We start from the raw sequence: 13354 nt of genomic DNA, 5'->3' as shown, positions 1-13354 counted from the left end.
TCCAGTCCTTTATTACCAGGGTCTTTTGACGTCGGCCTCCCCATTGGGCAGTTCCCTGGGAGTGCAGTGGGGAATTCTTACACTTTCCCTCTAGGTCTCCGAAGGATCTCGTTTTCTTAGTGTCTCTTTCAGGTTGGCAGGAGTCTTGAGCCTGACACTTCCCTTTGATGGGACAGGCAAGCTCTGTGGGCGCGTAAACACGCTGTAACCAAGTTCTTTGCTGATTTTACAGTTTTGTATGCTCCCGAGAAGAAGTGATCGTACTCAATTGTCTATTGCTGGCCTGCCCGCTAAGAGCCTGGGGGCTCCTTTCCCCTAACCCAGAACTAGCTGCACAGGGGGCGGGGAAGTGGGGGTGGGGAAGGAGTGGGAGGGCAATGGTTTCCGCGAGCAGAGCGATGTTACTGAGTGAGTCCCTCAATGGGGAGTGCTGCTGTCCCCAAGCCGATTGGTACTTCTTGTCAGGAAGAAACGCCAAGAGGTGGGAGTGCCTGGGGAGGGAGGCAGGCGGTCCCTACCGCAGGCGCGGGGAGCTGCCTTTCCGCCCCTCCGCCTGCTTTCCAAGCCTGGGCTCTTAGGAGTGGCTGAAGCTGTGGAGCGCTTTTGGAGCCTGTGAATGAACCCTCCTCCTCTCCCTCCTCCTTCTTCTCTCTGAGTCTCCTCCTCGGCTCTGACGGTACAGTGATATAATGATGATGGGTGTCACAACCCGCATTTGAACTTGCAGGCGAGCTGCCCCGAGCCTTTCTGGGGAAGAACTCCAGGCGTGCGGACGCAACAACCGAGAACATTAGGTGTTGTGGACAGGAGCTGGGACCAAGATCTTCGGCCAGCCCCGCATCCTCCCGCATCTTTCAGCACCGTCCCGCACCCTCCGCACCCTTCCCTGGGCCACCACGCTTCCTATGTGACCCGCCTGGGCAACGCCGAACCCAGTCGCGCAGCGCTGCAGTGAATTTTCCCCCCAAACTGCAATAAGCCGCCTTCGAAGGTAATCACGTTTCTTTTGTTCCCCCCTTAAAAAACAAAAACAAAAAAACTTATAGAAAACCCCCCCCGATCTTAGAAAAAAGAAGTACATTGCAATTGGTAGAAGGCTTTAATTAAGGCAAGGAGCTGTAAGGCGAAGTTAAGAAAATGTAGGCACTTAAAAAATGCAGGTAACTTTCAAAAGGGCTTTTGGGGAGAGGGATACAGAGGGACCTTGGTGTTGAAAAAGATTCAGACAAAAGAAACGCAGGGTGGAGTGGGGGTAAAATGACTAACGGAATTGGGGGAAGGGAGGGAATAAATTGTAGAGAAATAATAAAAAGTGGTGGGTTCTTGAGCTGGAGAGAAGAGAGGGACCTTTGGCACTTTGATTTTTTTTGTTGTTGTTGTTCTTAACACGCTCGAGGCAAAAGTTTGAATGGGGACTACCAAGACTTGCCACAGACAAGTCCCCGAAGCCGCCTTGGTGCAGGCCACCTGGTTTCCCAGCCCCTGGTGTGTGGTCAGTGCCTGGTGTTCTTGGAAAGCCACTCCCGGGCAGCTCCTGACAGTGCGACCCGGCGCCCAAGCAGCCTGGGACCTGCGCGGACCTGACCCCTTCAGACCGCAAGCAGTCTGGGAGGAGGTCTGGCCGGGGGAGGTGCAGGATCCCCGCCGTGTCTCTTTGACGACTTGGGGACTGTCACGGTTCTCTCCCGGCGCCCCTGGGTTCTTTTGTCCTGCGCGCGGTGCGAAGGGGCCAGCAGGCAAGGAGCAGAGGATGGGGGGTGGGGTTGTTGGAGCCCCGCGGAGGTCTGGGAGGCCCCTGGGCGGGAAAAGCCTGTTCTGAACCGGCAGGGGTGTGCAGTAATTTTTCTCATCCTGAAGAGCGAAATGGGGTCTGTCGCTCCCATCTCAACAAGCAAACCGGCACCCAGAGCGCACTGCAGACAAAGGTGGCGCGGGGACCCGCATCGGGGCCTCTGGGTCCAGTACTCTCGCCCAGACTACAGGAGTCCTCCGTTTCCTTACATATCCGCCACCCCCTCCTAGTTCTCCGCTCTAGTTGAGCAACTTTACTGGCAGGTCTAGCGGCAGCGGCGCGCGCGTGTGCCGGGAGCCCCGGGGGACGTCCTTGGCTGGAGCGCCCCACTGTCCTGCAGAGGCGTGGGCGCTGTAGGGCGACATCCCTGGTGTGTGCGGACCGAGGGCATCCGGGTTGTCCTGGCTCGTGGTCTGTGTCACTGGGCGTGGAGCGGTCTGGGTGTTAGGCAACGGAGAGCGGGGTACAAAAATAGTGTCATAGCCTAAACTATTTGCTCTCCAATCCACTGCGTCTCGGCAAGTCCTGCATCTTCCTGGGAGATGCTGCCGGAAGGAGGAGAAATCTACACGGTGCCTGGAGAGTTGTCCTGCCGCGCGCACACCCGCGGCAGAGTCTCTCTCGGTCGCGTTTCTCATCTTTGTGTCTCCCTCTGTCTCCATCTTCTCTGCCTCCCTTCCCCTCTCCCAGCCTCTGTTCTGTCTCTCTAGCTTCTGCGTCCCCTCCCCCACAGCTGACAAATGAATGGCTAGTGTGAAATCCCTGCCTTCCCCGTCCTCCAAGGCAGCAGGGAGGGAGGAGCGAGGGAGGCGGTGCGCTCCTTCGGATCTGCCCCCAGTTCAGCGCACAGGACTTGCAGAACCTAGATGTCTAGGAATTGGGAGTTTTGCGGCGGGTGTGGGCGCCCCCTAATGGAGAAGTCCCGCACTGGTTGAGAAAAACGAGCCCCCCAGACCTAGCGAGCAGTTTTCACAACCTTGTGTTCAAGGATGGAAGGCCCTAGTTTCCTCTTAAGTCATTCATTTTGCACTCCACAATCTGCGGCGTACATCTAGGGGTTTGGAGGACCCTGAAAAAAGGTCTTGGTATGTGCAAAGTGCAGAGACGCCTTCTCGGGAGTCGGCTGGAACGCACGCGGCGCCCTGAGTCGAGTTCGCCGCTTAGTGGACTAACGCACATGGCCTGGGTGGGGCCAGGTTTCAGAGGTCTCGACGCGCCACCCTGTGCGTCTTTAAGAAAGATAATACAAATGCCGTGCTCTCAAAACCCATGACCACTTGAACCCAAGGCTAGGGCCCCGCCCCAGGATGTTGCAAAAGAAGTGCTTCTAATCCAAAACTTAAACTTCCTCAACTTAAGGGCGCGCGTCGGACGCGAAAGTTGAGAGAAGGCGGGCGGCGGGAGGAAAAAAGAAAGGGAAGGAAGGGAAGTGGAAGGAAAAAGGACCGTGGAGGGGAGGGAAACAAGAAAGGAACGGAGATGGGGCAGATGGCATTCAAACAGCCAGGAACGGACCGAAAGGGTTCGTTTCGGAGTTTGGGTCTGAATTTCGAGACTCGTTTTAGGATACTCTTTTTCCTTTCCCAGCGGCAACAAATGTGACTGCAGAGGCGTGCCTGGATGGAAGGGTGGGAAAGAACCAGACGAGCGGAGGTGGGCCAGTCCCGCCCAAAGGGGCTGGGTCTGGGAGCCGCCCCCACTCGCTAAGCCCGCGCCAAGGGAGGACCCGCAACGGGCGCTACCCGCAGCGGCTGGGTTCGCCAGCCGCCACGTGGGTTGAAGCTTCGGCTCCCAGCCCGAGACGGGTGTGACTTCCTGGGCTCGGAGACTGCAGTACAGCCGCACAGGCGGTCGGCGCAGCCGAGGCCAATGGGGGCGGGGCGGGGAAGGCGGGGCCCGGCTTAGCCGAGAGAGCCGAGTGGCCTTGCCCGGAGGGCTCCGGGCCGGCTGCGTCTGGAACTCACCTGAGTCGCATCCAGACCGCGCTAAACACTCTTATTAAAAGGCTATTTAAGGGTTTTTTTTTTTTAGTTTTTTTTTTTTTTAGTTTTTTTGCTTCCTTCTTGGGAGTGGTAGGAGGGGCATAGTGCTTTTGTTTTGAGGCAGGGGAGAGGTTAAAATTTACTCCAAGCAAACTTTTTATCAGAAAAATGAGACGACTTTATACTGTGTTCCATTTGTTGACTTTTTAAATACATTCAGGTCAGTCTAAAGATCATTTTTAGTCAATTAACAGATTAATTTCGTTCCAGACTATCATAAAGAATTCGCCTGGAATGGCAAATATTGCCATTCGACAAGACTAATAGAATTTCATGGGGACAAACATGGAAGGGCTGCGAGTGTCACTGAGGTTCCTGTACGTCAATGAGGCGCCTTAGCGGGGACCTGGCGGGGACTGGAAGCTCAGCATCTATTTAGGGAGTGGCTGAGCTGGAGACCTGGACAAGCTTGGCGCAGACGAGACGGTGCTACTTAGAGCTGCATTTTAAGTCCTCCCTTTTGCTGTATATTGAAAGAGCTGGGTTTTAAAGATCTCTTCTATCACCTCAGATTCTGTAGCTAACATCCACGTCTTTTTCTTTTTGTCTGCTGAAAGCTGTGATCTAATTGTTTTAAGTACTTCTTGACAATTTTGCCAAACCCATCCTGAAAATACATAAAGTCCTGAAATAGGATGTTGTGAGTGTGATATAAAAATAGGAAGGTACCAATGGAAGCAACAATTCGTGTTCTGAGATAGAAGCGGTTCCCAGTTTGTAACTTGGAAATGTTAAGAGCAAGTACATCAGGGAGAAGGTCTCCAAGAGTCTGACTTCTTGTTCTGAACTCTGAGTAGAGAAAGAAGTATGTTAGAATTGTATTGTCTGCCCGCACTCATATTGCAAAGGGTTCCAATGGATTCCAATGTGATTGAGCAATTACTTCCTCCAGCACCAAGTCCACAGTCCTTAATCTTCTTGTGAGAAGCTTAGGTAGGAAGCAGGATGAGATTCAAGACAATCATTTAGGATTTATGTCAGAACTCAAAGTTTTGTTTCTTTTGGTAGATAAAAACAGAGTTGGTTTTAAATTGTATTTCCTGCTTTCAAAAAAACGAGGTTTGAAAGGAAACCCCCTAGATTTACATAGGTTTACAGATGTAAGTTTCTTCTTTTTCCCTGTGTTTGCAAACTGGAGGGAGATGCCTTTGATATTCCAGAATACCTGTATCTATACACTTGTAAATTCTGGTTGGAAAGGACCGAAACAGCTAAACCAAAGGTGACTATGATTAATGTTAAAGATACTATCCATTGTTCTCTCTTTTGTTGCATTATTAGGCTTAAATACTTTGGAGTTAATGATTGGTCACTTAATTGAGTAACAGAACCTTTGAGAGCACAAAGATCAACTAACTCTGTCTCCCAAAGTCTGGCAACTTACCCCTCCTTTCCTGGTGAGATTTAAACACTTTTGTTGACGTCATTCATGGACAAACATCGGTAAACACTGTATTTAAAATGGGATATTGCCCTGTGATGGAGCAGAGCTTCTCAAGACACACGGTTCTTTTGAGGGAAAGAATTAATGACTGTATGTAGTAAGGTGTTTTTTCACCACCCACCTAGAGACACCAGTTAGGACTGACAAATACTCATTGTTGGGAGTTACTTGCTTTGGTCTGAGAAAATATACTGATTGTTACATAGGTCTGTATTTTACCAGAAAACACAAAGCATGTACTCTCCCTGATTTGGAATCAGAAAAAGGGGGATTAGAGATGAATGTCTTGGCCGAGCTCCATTTCAATTAGCGAATTTTTGCCAGTTTCCTCTTGTAGCCTAGACTTGGTAAATTACATATATATATATAAAGTCTCTCTCTCACTCTTTCTGTGTGTGTGTGTGTGTGTGTGTGTTTGTGCGCGCGCGTGTGTGTGTGTACAGGGTTTTTAAACACTGCTAAGTTCTTACCATTGAATGTGTTAGAGGTGGTTGTATTTCAGAGGTCAGTACAAAGAATCTTTGTTTAATGTGTCAGTTCTGTTTCCTGAAACACACCTCTGGGTAGATTTACCATCTATAAAAGGATACAAATGTATATACTTTCCACATATATATACATCCTACCTCATTCTTCTAAGGATTTTAAGAGGTGTTTATGTCTGTAAAATGAGATTACATATTTTGCAATAAACACATATATTGATATAATATTTTTATTATTAAATTATTGATTTGATATTACTTGAGGTATAGTGGAATGAGCACTGGACTTGGAATCAGAAAGTTTGAGTTGAACTCACTAGCTGAGAAAACAATGCAAAGACTACTTTTGGACATTTAATGTCATAATCTATTAAATGAATATGCAATTATAAAGATCACAAGAGTAAGTACTTTGAAAAACTATACAACAAAGGGATGATAATATATTATGTCTGTGGGATTCATATTGATCTAATTCTATAATTTTAATAATAACTGCGTTACCCAAGCCATGTAGTTTCTACTAAATCTATAAAATAAATCAGAGAGGGGCATATTGTTTTTAAAATTGTTCAGTTTCATTAATCAGAAGACAGATTCCAGAAATTGACTCAAATGAAGCTGGACATTCAGTATAAAAGAAGAATTATTCAATAAATGGTTTCAGGACAATTGATGGGTCCACGCAAAATAATCAGTCTGTATGCAAAATAAGAATCAGTCTCTACCTGATTTCTCATCGTAAAAGAAATATAAGATGAATCAAATATGAAATGTAGGGAATAACTTTTTTAAAATGATAAAAGAAAATCATGGGATTAAAAAAATAAGTTAGGAATAGAGAAACCTGTTCTAAGCAAAACATGAAACCCAGTGCCATTCTAGGAAATACTGATAGGTCTAAGTAAAAATTACACAAAAGCAAATAACACATTTGGAAAACATCTATGACATATGAGAGACAAAGAACTAATAACTCTCGATAGTCCATGGACTTTTATAAATAACTTTGAAAAGTTCACATCTATCAAAATATGAGCAAAAAATTATGTACAGGTAGTGGCAGAAAGAGACAGAGTTTTAAAATTATATAAAAAATCGCTCAGCCTCATCTGTAATTAAATAAATAGTAATTAAAACACCAATGATATGCTACACCATTTTTTCACCAGAGGAGTCACAAAAAAAATAATTTTTTTTCTTTTTTTTTTTGAGATGGAGTCTCGCTCTGTTACTCAGGCTGGAGTGCAGTGGCACGATCTCAGCTCACTGCAACCTCCACTTTCCAGGTTGAAGCCATTCTCCTGTGTCGGCCTCGCTAGTAGCTGGGATTACAGGCACCTACCACCATGCTTGCCTAATTTTCGTGTTTTTAGTAGAGTGGGGTTTCACCATGTTGGCCATGGCGATTGATCTCGAACTCCTGACCTCAAGTGATTCACCCACCTTGGCTTCCTAAAGTGCTGGGATTACAGGCGTGAGCCACTGTGCCTGGCAAAAAGAAAATAAAAAAGTTTGATGCAAGTTTGTGTTGGTCAGGTTGTGGAGAAACTGGGTCTCTCATATACTATTGTATAAATGTAAATAGGTTCCTCTACTTTAAAAAATAATTTGGCAATCACATGTTTTTGATTCTTTATCAAATTTTTTTAAAAGATGTAGATACTCTTTGATCCAGCAACTCCACTTCTCAACATTATTACATGGATGGATATTGGTACCAATGTCACCCAAGACAAATGGACAAGGATGTTCTTTGCAGCATTTATTCTAAGAGCAAATATCTGGGAAGAGTGTAAAGGCTCATCATAGGGAACTGTTTAAATAAAAGTTACTGTATTCCACCTAATGGAAAACTATGCAGCTGTCAAAAATAACATGGAAAAATTGTATTTGCTGATTTGGAACATTCTCCAAAATATAATGTATTTTAAGTGAAAAAAATGATAGACGAAACTGTGTATATAGTATACATCTAATTATGTAAAATGGGTGTATATTCATTCTTTTAACAAATATTTACTGAGTGTTCTAGGCATTGTGGATACAGGAGTGAACAAAACATCAAAGGCTGCCCTGTTGGAACTTTTATGATGGTAGGTAGAGAAAGGCAATTCCCAATCACATATGCAAAATGGTGGTATGTGCTAGGTTGAAAAGAGAGCATGGGAAAGGGAATAGAGTACAGTATGTCTTAGGTACAGTAATGAGAAAGGAGTTCACCAGACAGAGAACAGAGGAGTGCTAAGAGGCGACAATGTGAAAAAGCTTAGCCAAGTCCAGGTTCAGGAATCCAGTTTCAGTTTAGTAATAAATTCACATGATGCTATGACTTGTATGAAGTAAATTCAAGAAATTTCACACCTAAATCATGTGATTTCTCTCTGCATTACAATGATTCTTTCTGTGAGAAAGAACCGAGGAGCAATATGATACGTTGATACTCATTACATCCACTTTGTAGCTGAGGTATCCTAGAAAGTTGGTTGTCTGGGGTAACTAGTTAGCAGAATGGTGGACAAAACCACCGTGTCTGTGTCCTTAAGTCACCCCTTGCAGCTGAGCTTCCCCCAAATCAAGGGAGAATACTAAATATCTATTTAATAGAATCTTGGCTTTCTCTCTGAGGCTGCCCATCCCTGGTATGTCCCTTATCCTCCCTGCAGACATTTCTCATGGATAGGAGTTCTATTGACCTTGTCTTTTATGTCTCCCAGGCAATTAAACAGTCTCAGTACCCTGTACCTGGATTGTTCAATGACTTTCTTCCCTTCTCAATGACTTCACTGGAGTAGAAGACTAAATATAGGCATTCACTCTCATATCTCTCAGGTCTTTCCATGCAGACAGACTTGTTATCACTAGTAGACGGTGCTTATAAGAGAGACATGGAAAAGTGGAAGAATGGACATAGGGATTTGGAGTGGTGCTAAAAACAAAGAAAGAGGCTTCTGAAAGCTTTTCATTTAATAAGATCAAACATAGAAGACACAAGATGTAACTTAATGACCAAGGATAGGGGCATAGCCTTGAGAAAATTAGAGAAGTGGAATGAATGCCTTGGACTCCAAGGAAGAGGGAATGGAAATGTAGTTCTGAGGCAGCTAACATCAATAAAGCCCTCTGATATATTTACTATAGAAATAAATGATCATCTTTTAATGCAAGGGTTGCAAACTTAGGTGACTGCAGGGGTGAGGCATGGAGTGGAAATGGATAAGAGACTAAGTCGGGGGCAGTAATGGCCATGAGCACACAGACTCAAGGGGAGAGACTGCTGCTTGGTTAATGCTCATGATCAGCCAGCTGAAATATAGACTTAGTGTTGCTAGACCTTCTGATTTTTTGAAAGAAGTTAGAGATCTGATATTTAGTGTAAACAGTCTAATTTTTAAATTGAGTAACTCATTCAAACATATTTATGCAACTTATTTAAATGTATTTAGAGCATGTCTGATCTCTTCTTTGTATTCTTACCTAGTCTTAGGGGTAATCTTAGGGAAAGTGATGTGTATACTTGTTATACCTATATAGATGGAGGACCATTCTCCTCTCCCCAACAAAAGACACTTTTATAAGGATTGAGTGTGGCACAAAGAGTTTGTTTTTAGTATTTAAATTGAGTAGGAAACTCAAATGCAGAAGATCCTTTCCTGGGTCACACCTTTGGTTTTTTATTTTTTACTTTTATTTTTTATTTTTTTTTTTGAGACGGAGTCTCGCTCTGTCGCCCAGGCTGGAGTGCAGTGGCCGGATCTCAGCTCACTGCAAGCTCTGCCTCCCGGGTTTTACACCATTCTCCTGCCTCAGCCTCCCGAGCAGCTGGGACTACAGGCGCCTGCCACCTCGCCCGGCTAGTTTTTTTTTGTATTTTTTAGTAGAGACGGGGTTTCACCGTGTTAGCCAGGATGGTCTCGATCTCCTGACCTCGTGATCCGCCCGTCTCGGCCTCCCAAAGTGCTGGGATTACAGGCTTGAGCCACCGCGCCCGGTTTTTTAAATGAGATTTGACTCTCTAAATATTGACAAACATCATATTATTGGGTCATGGTAAATCTTCAAAGGGACTGATTCAAAAGCATTCAAAAGTATTTCAGGTGTTAAGGAATTGTTGGCACTGAGTTTCAAAGGTGTTTCTGCATAAGAAATAGAGGCACTGATCATGTATTTGATTTACAAACATTCCTCAAGGATCTACTCTGAACCTGACACTGAAGAAATATTGTGGGAATTATTAAGTTAAATGAAGTACTAGCTCTGCCTTCCAGAAGCCTACTGTTCTACAGAGGAGATTAGACATATTTACAGATAACAATTTGAAGTACATAGCGATAAGTTACAGGATGATTTATTCCAAGCATAAAGTGTATATTGCTACTATAGTGGTAACCTAGGTTATAATTTTCAAATGTAAAAGCCCCAAATACTATTCTTTTTACTCTTAGTGATATGAAACTATGTTAGAACATCTGGCCAGGCGCGGTGGCTCAAGCCTGTAATCCCAGCACTTTGGGAGGCCGAGATGGGTGGATCACAAGGTCAGGAGATCAAGACCATCCTGGCTAACATGGTGAAACCCCGTCTCTACTAAAAAATACAAAAACTAGCCGGGCGAGGTAGCGGGCGCCTGTAGTCCCAGCTACTCCGGGAGGCTGAGGCAGGAGAATGGCGTGAACCCGGGAGGCGGAGCTTGCAGTGAGCTGAGATCCGGCCACTGCACTCCAGCTTGGGCAACAGAGCGAGACTCCGTCTCAAAAAAAAAAAAAAAAAAAAAAAAGAACATCTGCAGAAAGTCTGAATTAGTAATTTTAATAATAAATATTGCATACTGATATATTGTATATCACTGAGATTTATTTTACATACATTATTACATCAACTGTGACCACTTCAATAAGTACTAATTTTCACAACTAAGTAGCTACAGAAAATGAGGTTTAGAAAGATATAGTATTTTACCTAAAGTCACACAATATAAGTGGAGAATGCAGAACTTGCATTCTGGGCTATTTGACAGTGGATCCCAAACTTTTAAAATTAGGCTTATAAAGATTTCCTGGAAAAAAAGAAAAATAAAAAATAGAGAACAAATTTTCCTGAAGGAAAGTAGGACATTATTATTTATAAGTATAATTTTTTTTTTTTTTTTTGAGACAGAGTCTTGCTCTGTCGCCCAGGCTGGAGTGCAGTGGCCGGATCTCAGCTCACTGCAAGCTCCGCCTCCTGGGTTCACGCCATTCTCCTGCCTCAGCCTCCCAAGTAGCTGGGACCACAGGTGCCCGCCACCACGCCCGGCTAATTTTTTTTGTATTTTTTAGTAGAGACGGGGTTTCACCGGGTTAGCCAGGATGGTCTCGATCTCCTGACCTCGTGATCCGCCCATCTCGGCCTCCCAAAATGCTGGGATTACAGGCTTGAGCCACCGCGCCCGGCCTATAAGTATAATTAAAGAAAGCGTTCTTATTTGGATTCAGCTAATACTCATGGAATGCATTTTCTTTACCACCTTTTTATGATAAAATACAATCTTTTACCTTGGCTGTGCAATTGATACCTTTATTTTTCCTTGAAATATTGTAATAGCATAGAGATGTGGTGTACACTTCCTGCTTGCTGTGCTGTCTTATAAGAAATCCAGAAACGTAGAAGCATTATGGCATTTCCCAGTTAGTGTTTAACAAAATCTATTAACAGATCCTAGTGATTATATGATAAATAACAAACGTAATTAGCAGGGTTAATTTAAGATTATCAACCATATGTTTTTCATTGTGAATTATCAGTTGGTCTATAGATGGAAAATATAGGATGTATAATGTATTAGCTTAAAAAAAGCTCTTCAGGAAATATCTAGAATTATATAAGTTTAAAATTTTGTTTTGAAAAGGTCTAATTTTCATTTCAAAATATATGAAGAAATCAAATGCAGAAAAATATTAAGAAAAAAGGTCTTAATTAATTAAATACTGTACAAATCCAAGCCCAATTTATGTTCAAGTGTTCAAGATCAGTTTTGTAATTTATGACTAATTCAGCATTTGCTTGTTTTCAATCTAGGTTTGCTAAATAATATAGAATTTATTTTCCAAGGAAGTTATTCAGGGTCCCAACTAAAAAAATATATATCAGTTAGGATGCTTTCAGCTGTAAGGAACAAAAAGTCATGATTTTATTGGGTTTAAACAATAATGACATTTATAATCTCATATAAAATGAAGTTCAAAGGCATGGTCCACTCTAGGTCTAATCCATAAGGACTTACGCCTCGCCTTTGCTGATTCTTTCTCAGCTTCATTTCCAGAGGTATCTCACTTACTTATGGATGCAAAATCCCTGCAACAGTTCCAGCAGAAATATTCCAGCATGATAATGTCCAGGGAAGAAAACTGACCACCTCTTCCTTTGTTCTCTTCTCAGGATGAATCTATCTTTCCCAGGGGCCCTTCCCTAGAGGAAGAGATCCCCTCACATCTCACTGGCCAAAACTGTATTATATACTGTTCCAAATCCAATCATTGGAAAAGGGAATGGGACCTCTGTAATTGACTTAGGATATCAGGATCATCCCTTGGGCTGGGGTTTGACCCAGGTCCTCCAAAGTATATAGCTGAGGGTAGACACTAGAATGGAACCAGAGTTGTGTTAGAAAGGAGAAACACATGGCTATTATAGAATAGTTCTAAATGCTACCAAGGAGGGCACAACTGTGGAGACCAAATAATCTTTTGCCATTCTTCTGAAGTTGGCACTTTGATTTCTAGATGGTTCCCCAACACTGGTACTTACCCTCTTTCATAATTACAGCTGCCTTGAAATTTGAGCTGGAAGGGAACACTCTGAGACCCAGATTGTTAAACGTCTTTTCCAAAGTCATGCAATAAATTAAATGGCAAAGCCAGGGCAGTTTCTTGACTCAGTACAGGGTATTTTCTTTCATTCTTTACTCTTGAGACTTTAGAACCGTTGGTACCGCTTTAAAATTCATGGCAAGAACTGGTCACTTTTGTAATTAACACCTCCTTATAGTACATTTATTTTGTTTGTTTAGCCAGCTAGAAACTACATGGAGTCTGTGCTTTAAAAAGTCTGTGCTGAAGTCCTTATTCTCTGTTTTGGTGTTATGTGCATGAACCACCAATTGTTTTCTTCTCACCTTATACTTGGTGAAGATGTCTTTCGTTCAACATCTCTCTCTATTGCTCCCCATCTTCTCTTGCTCCATTTATGATCAGCTTTCTGTTTCTAAATAGACTTTGTGATCACCCATTTCTTTTTGTGCCAGTTCCTAGCCACTAGTTACTTGAGCTGTGGTCTCTGTTGTTCTTCCTACAGCCTACCCACTTGTGGTTGTCACACACATCCACATTGTTATATGTTCCCAAACTGTATTCTGGAATGATTTTGGCAATGGCTGCATTGGATGAGATTCGTATTAATAAAGCATTGAGATAACTTCTGCTATTACAAGTTTCCTCCTGTTTTTATAGTCCAAGAGGAGCTACTTCTTCTACTCTTATTACTTAATACTTAATACTACCCTTATTACATACAATGCACAAAAAGTGTGTGATTTATGACCTGCTCTAAACCT

At 43.5% G+C, this 13354-nt stretch overlaps 1 protein-coding gene across 3 annotated transcripts in view; it reads left to right on the top strand.

The window, feature by feature from the left end:
* The first annotated feature begins 432 nt into the window (after positions 1-432).
* VCAN (versican) overlaps positions 433-13354 on the top strand; it is a 112520-nt gene continuing 99598 nt past the window's right edge. For all 3 annotated transcript variants that reach the window (XM_033179208.1, XM_033179207.1, XM_033179206.1), the window contains exon 1: positions 433-991. The gene's annotated coding sequence lies outside the window, so the exon portion shown is untranslated. The remainder of the gene's footprint in view (positions 992-13354) is intronic.

The sequence above is a fragment of the Trachypithecus francoisi genome, unplaced genomic scaffold, assembly GCF_009764315.1.
Source record: "Trachypithecus francoisi isolate TF-2019V2 unplaced genomic scaffold, Tfra_2.0 Lachesis_group2, whole genome shotgun sequence".
Classification (NCBI taxonomy): domain Eukaryota; kingdom Metazoa; phylum Chordata; class Mammalia; order Primates; family Cercopithecidae; genus Trachypithecus; species Trachypithecus francoisi.
The sequence above is the reverse complement of the archived record's forward strand: the minus strand, read 5'-3'. Positions and strand labels throughout refer to the sequence as shown.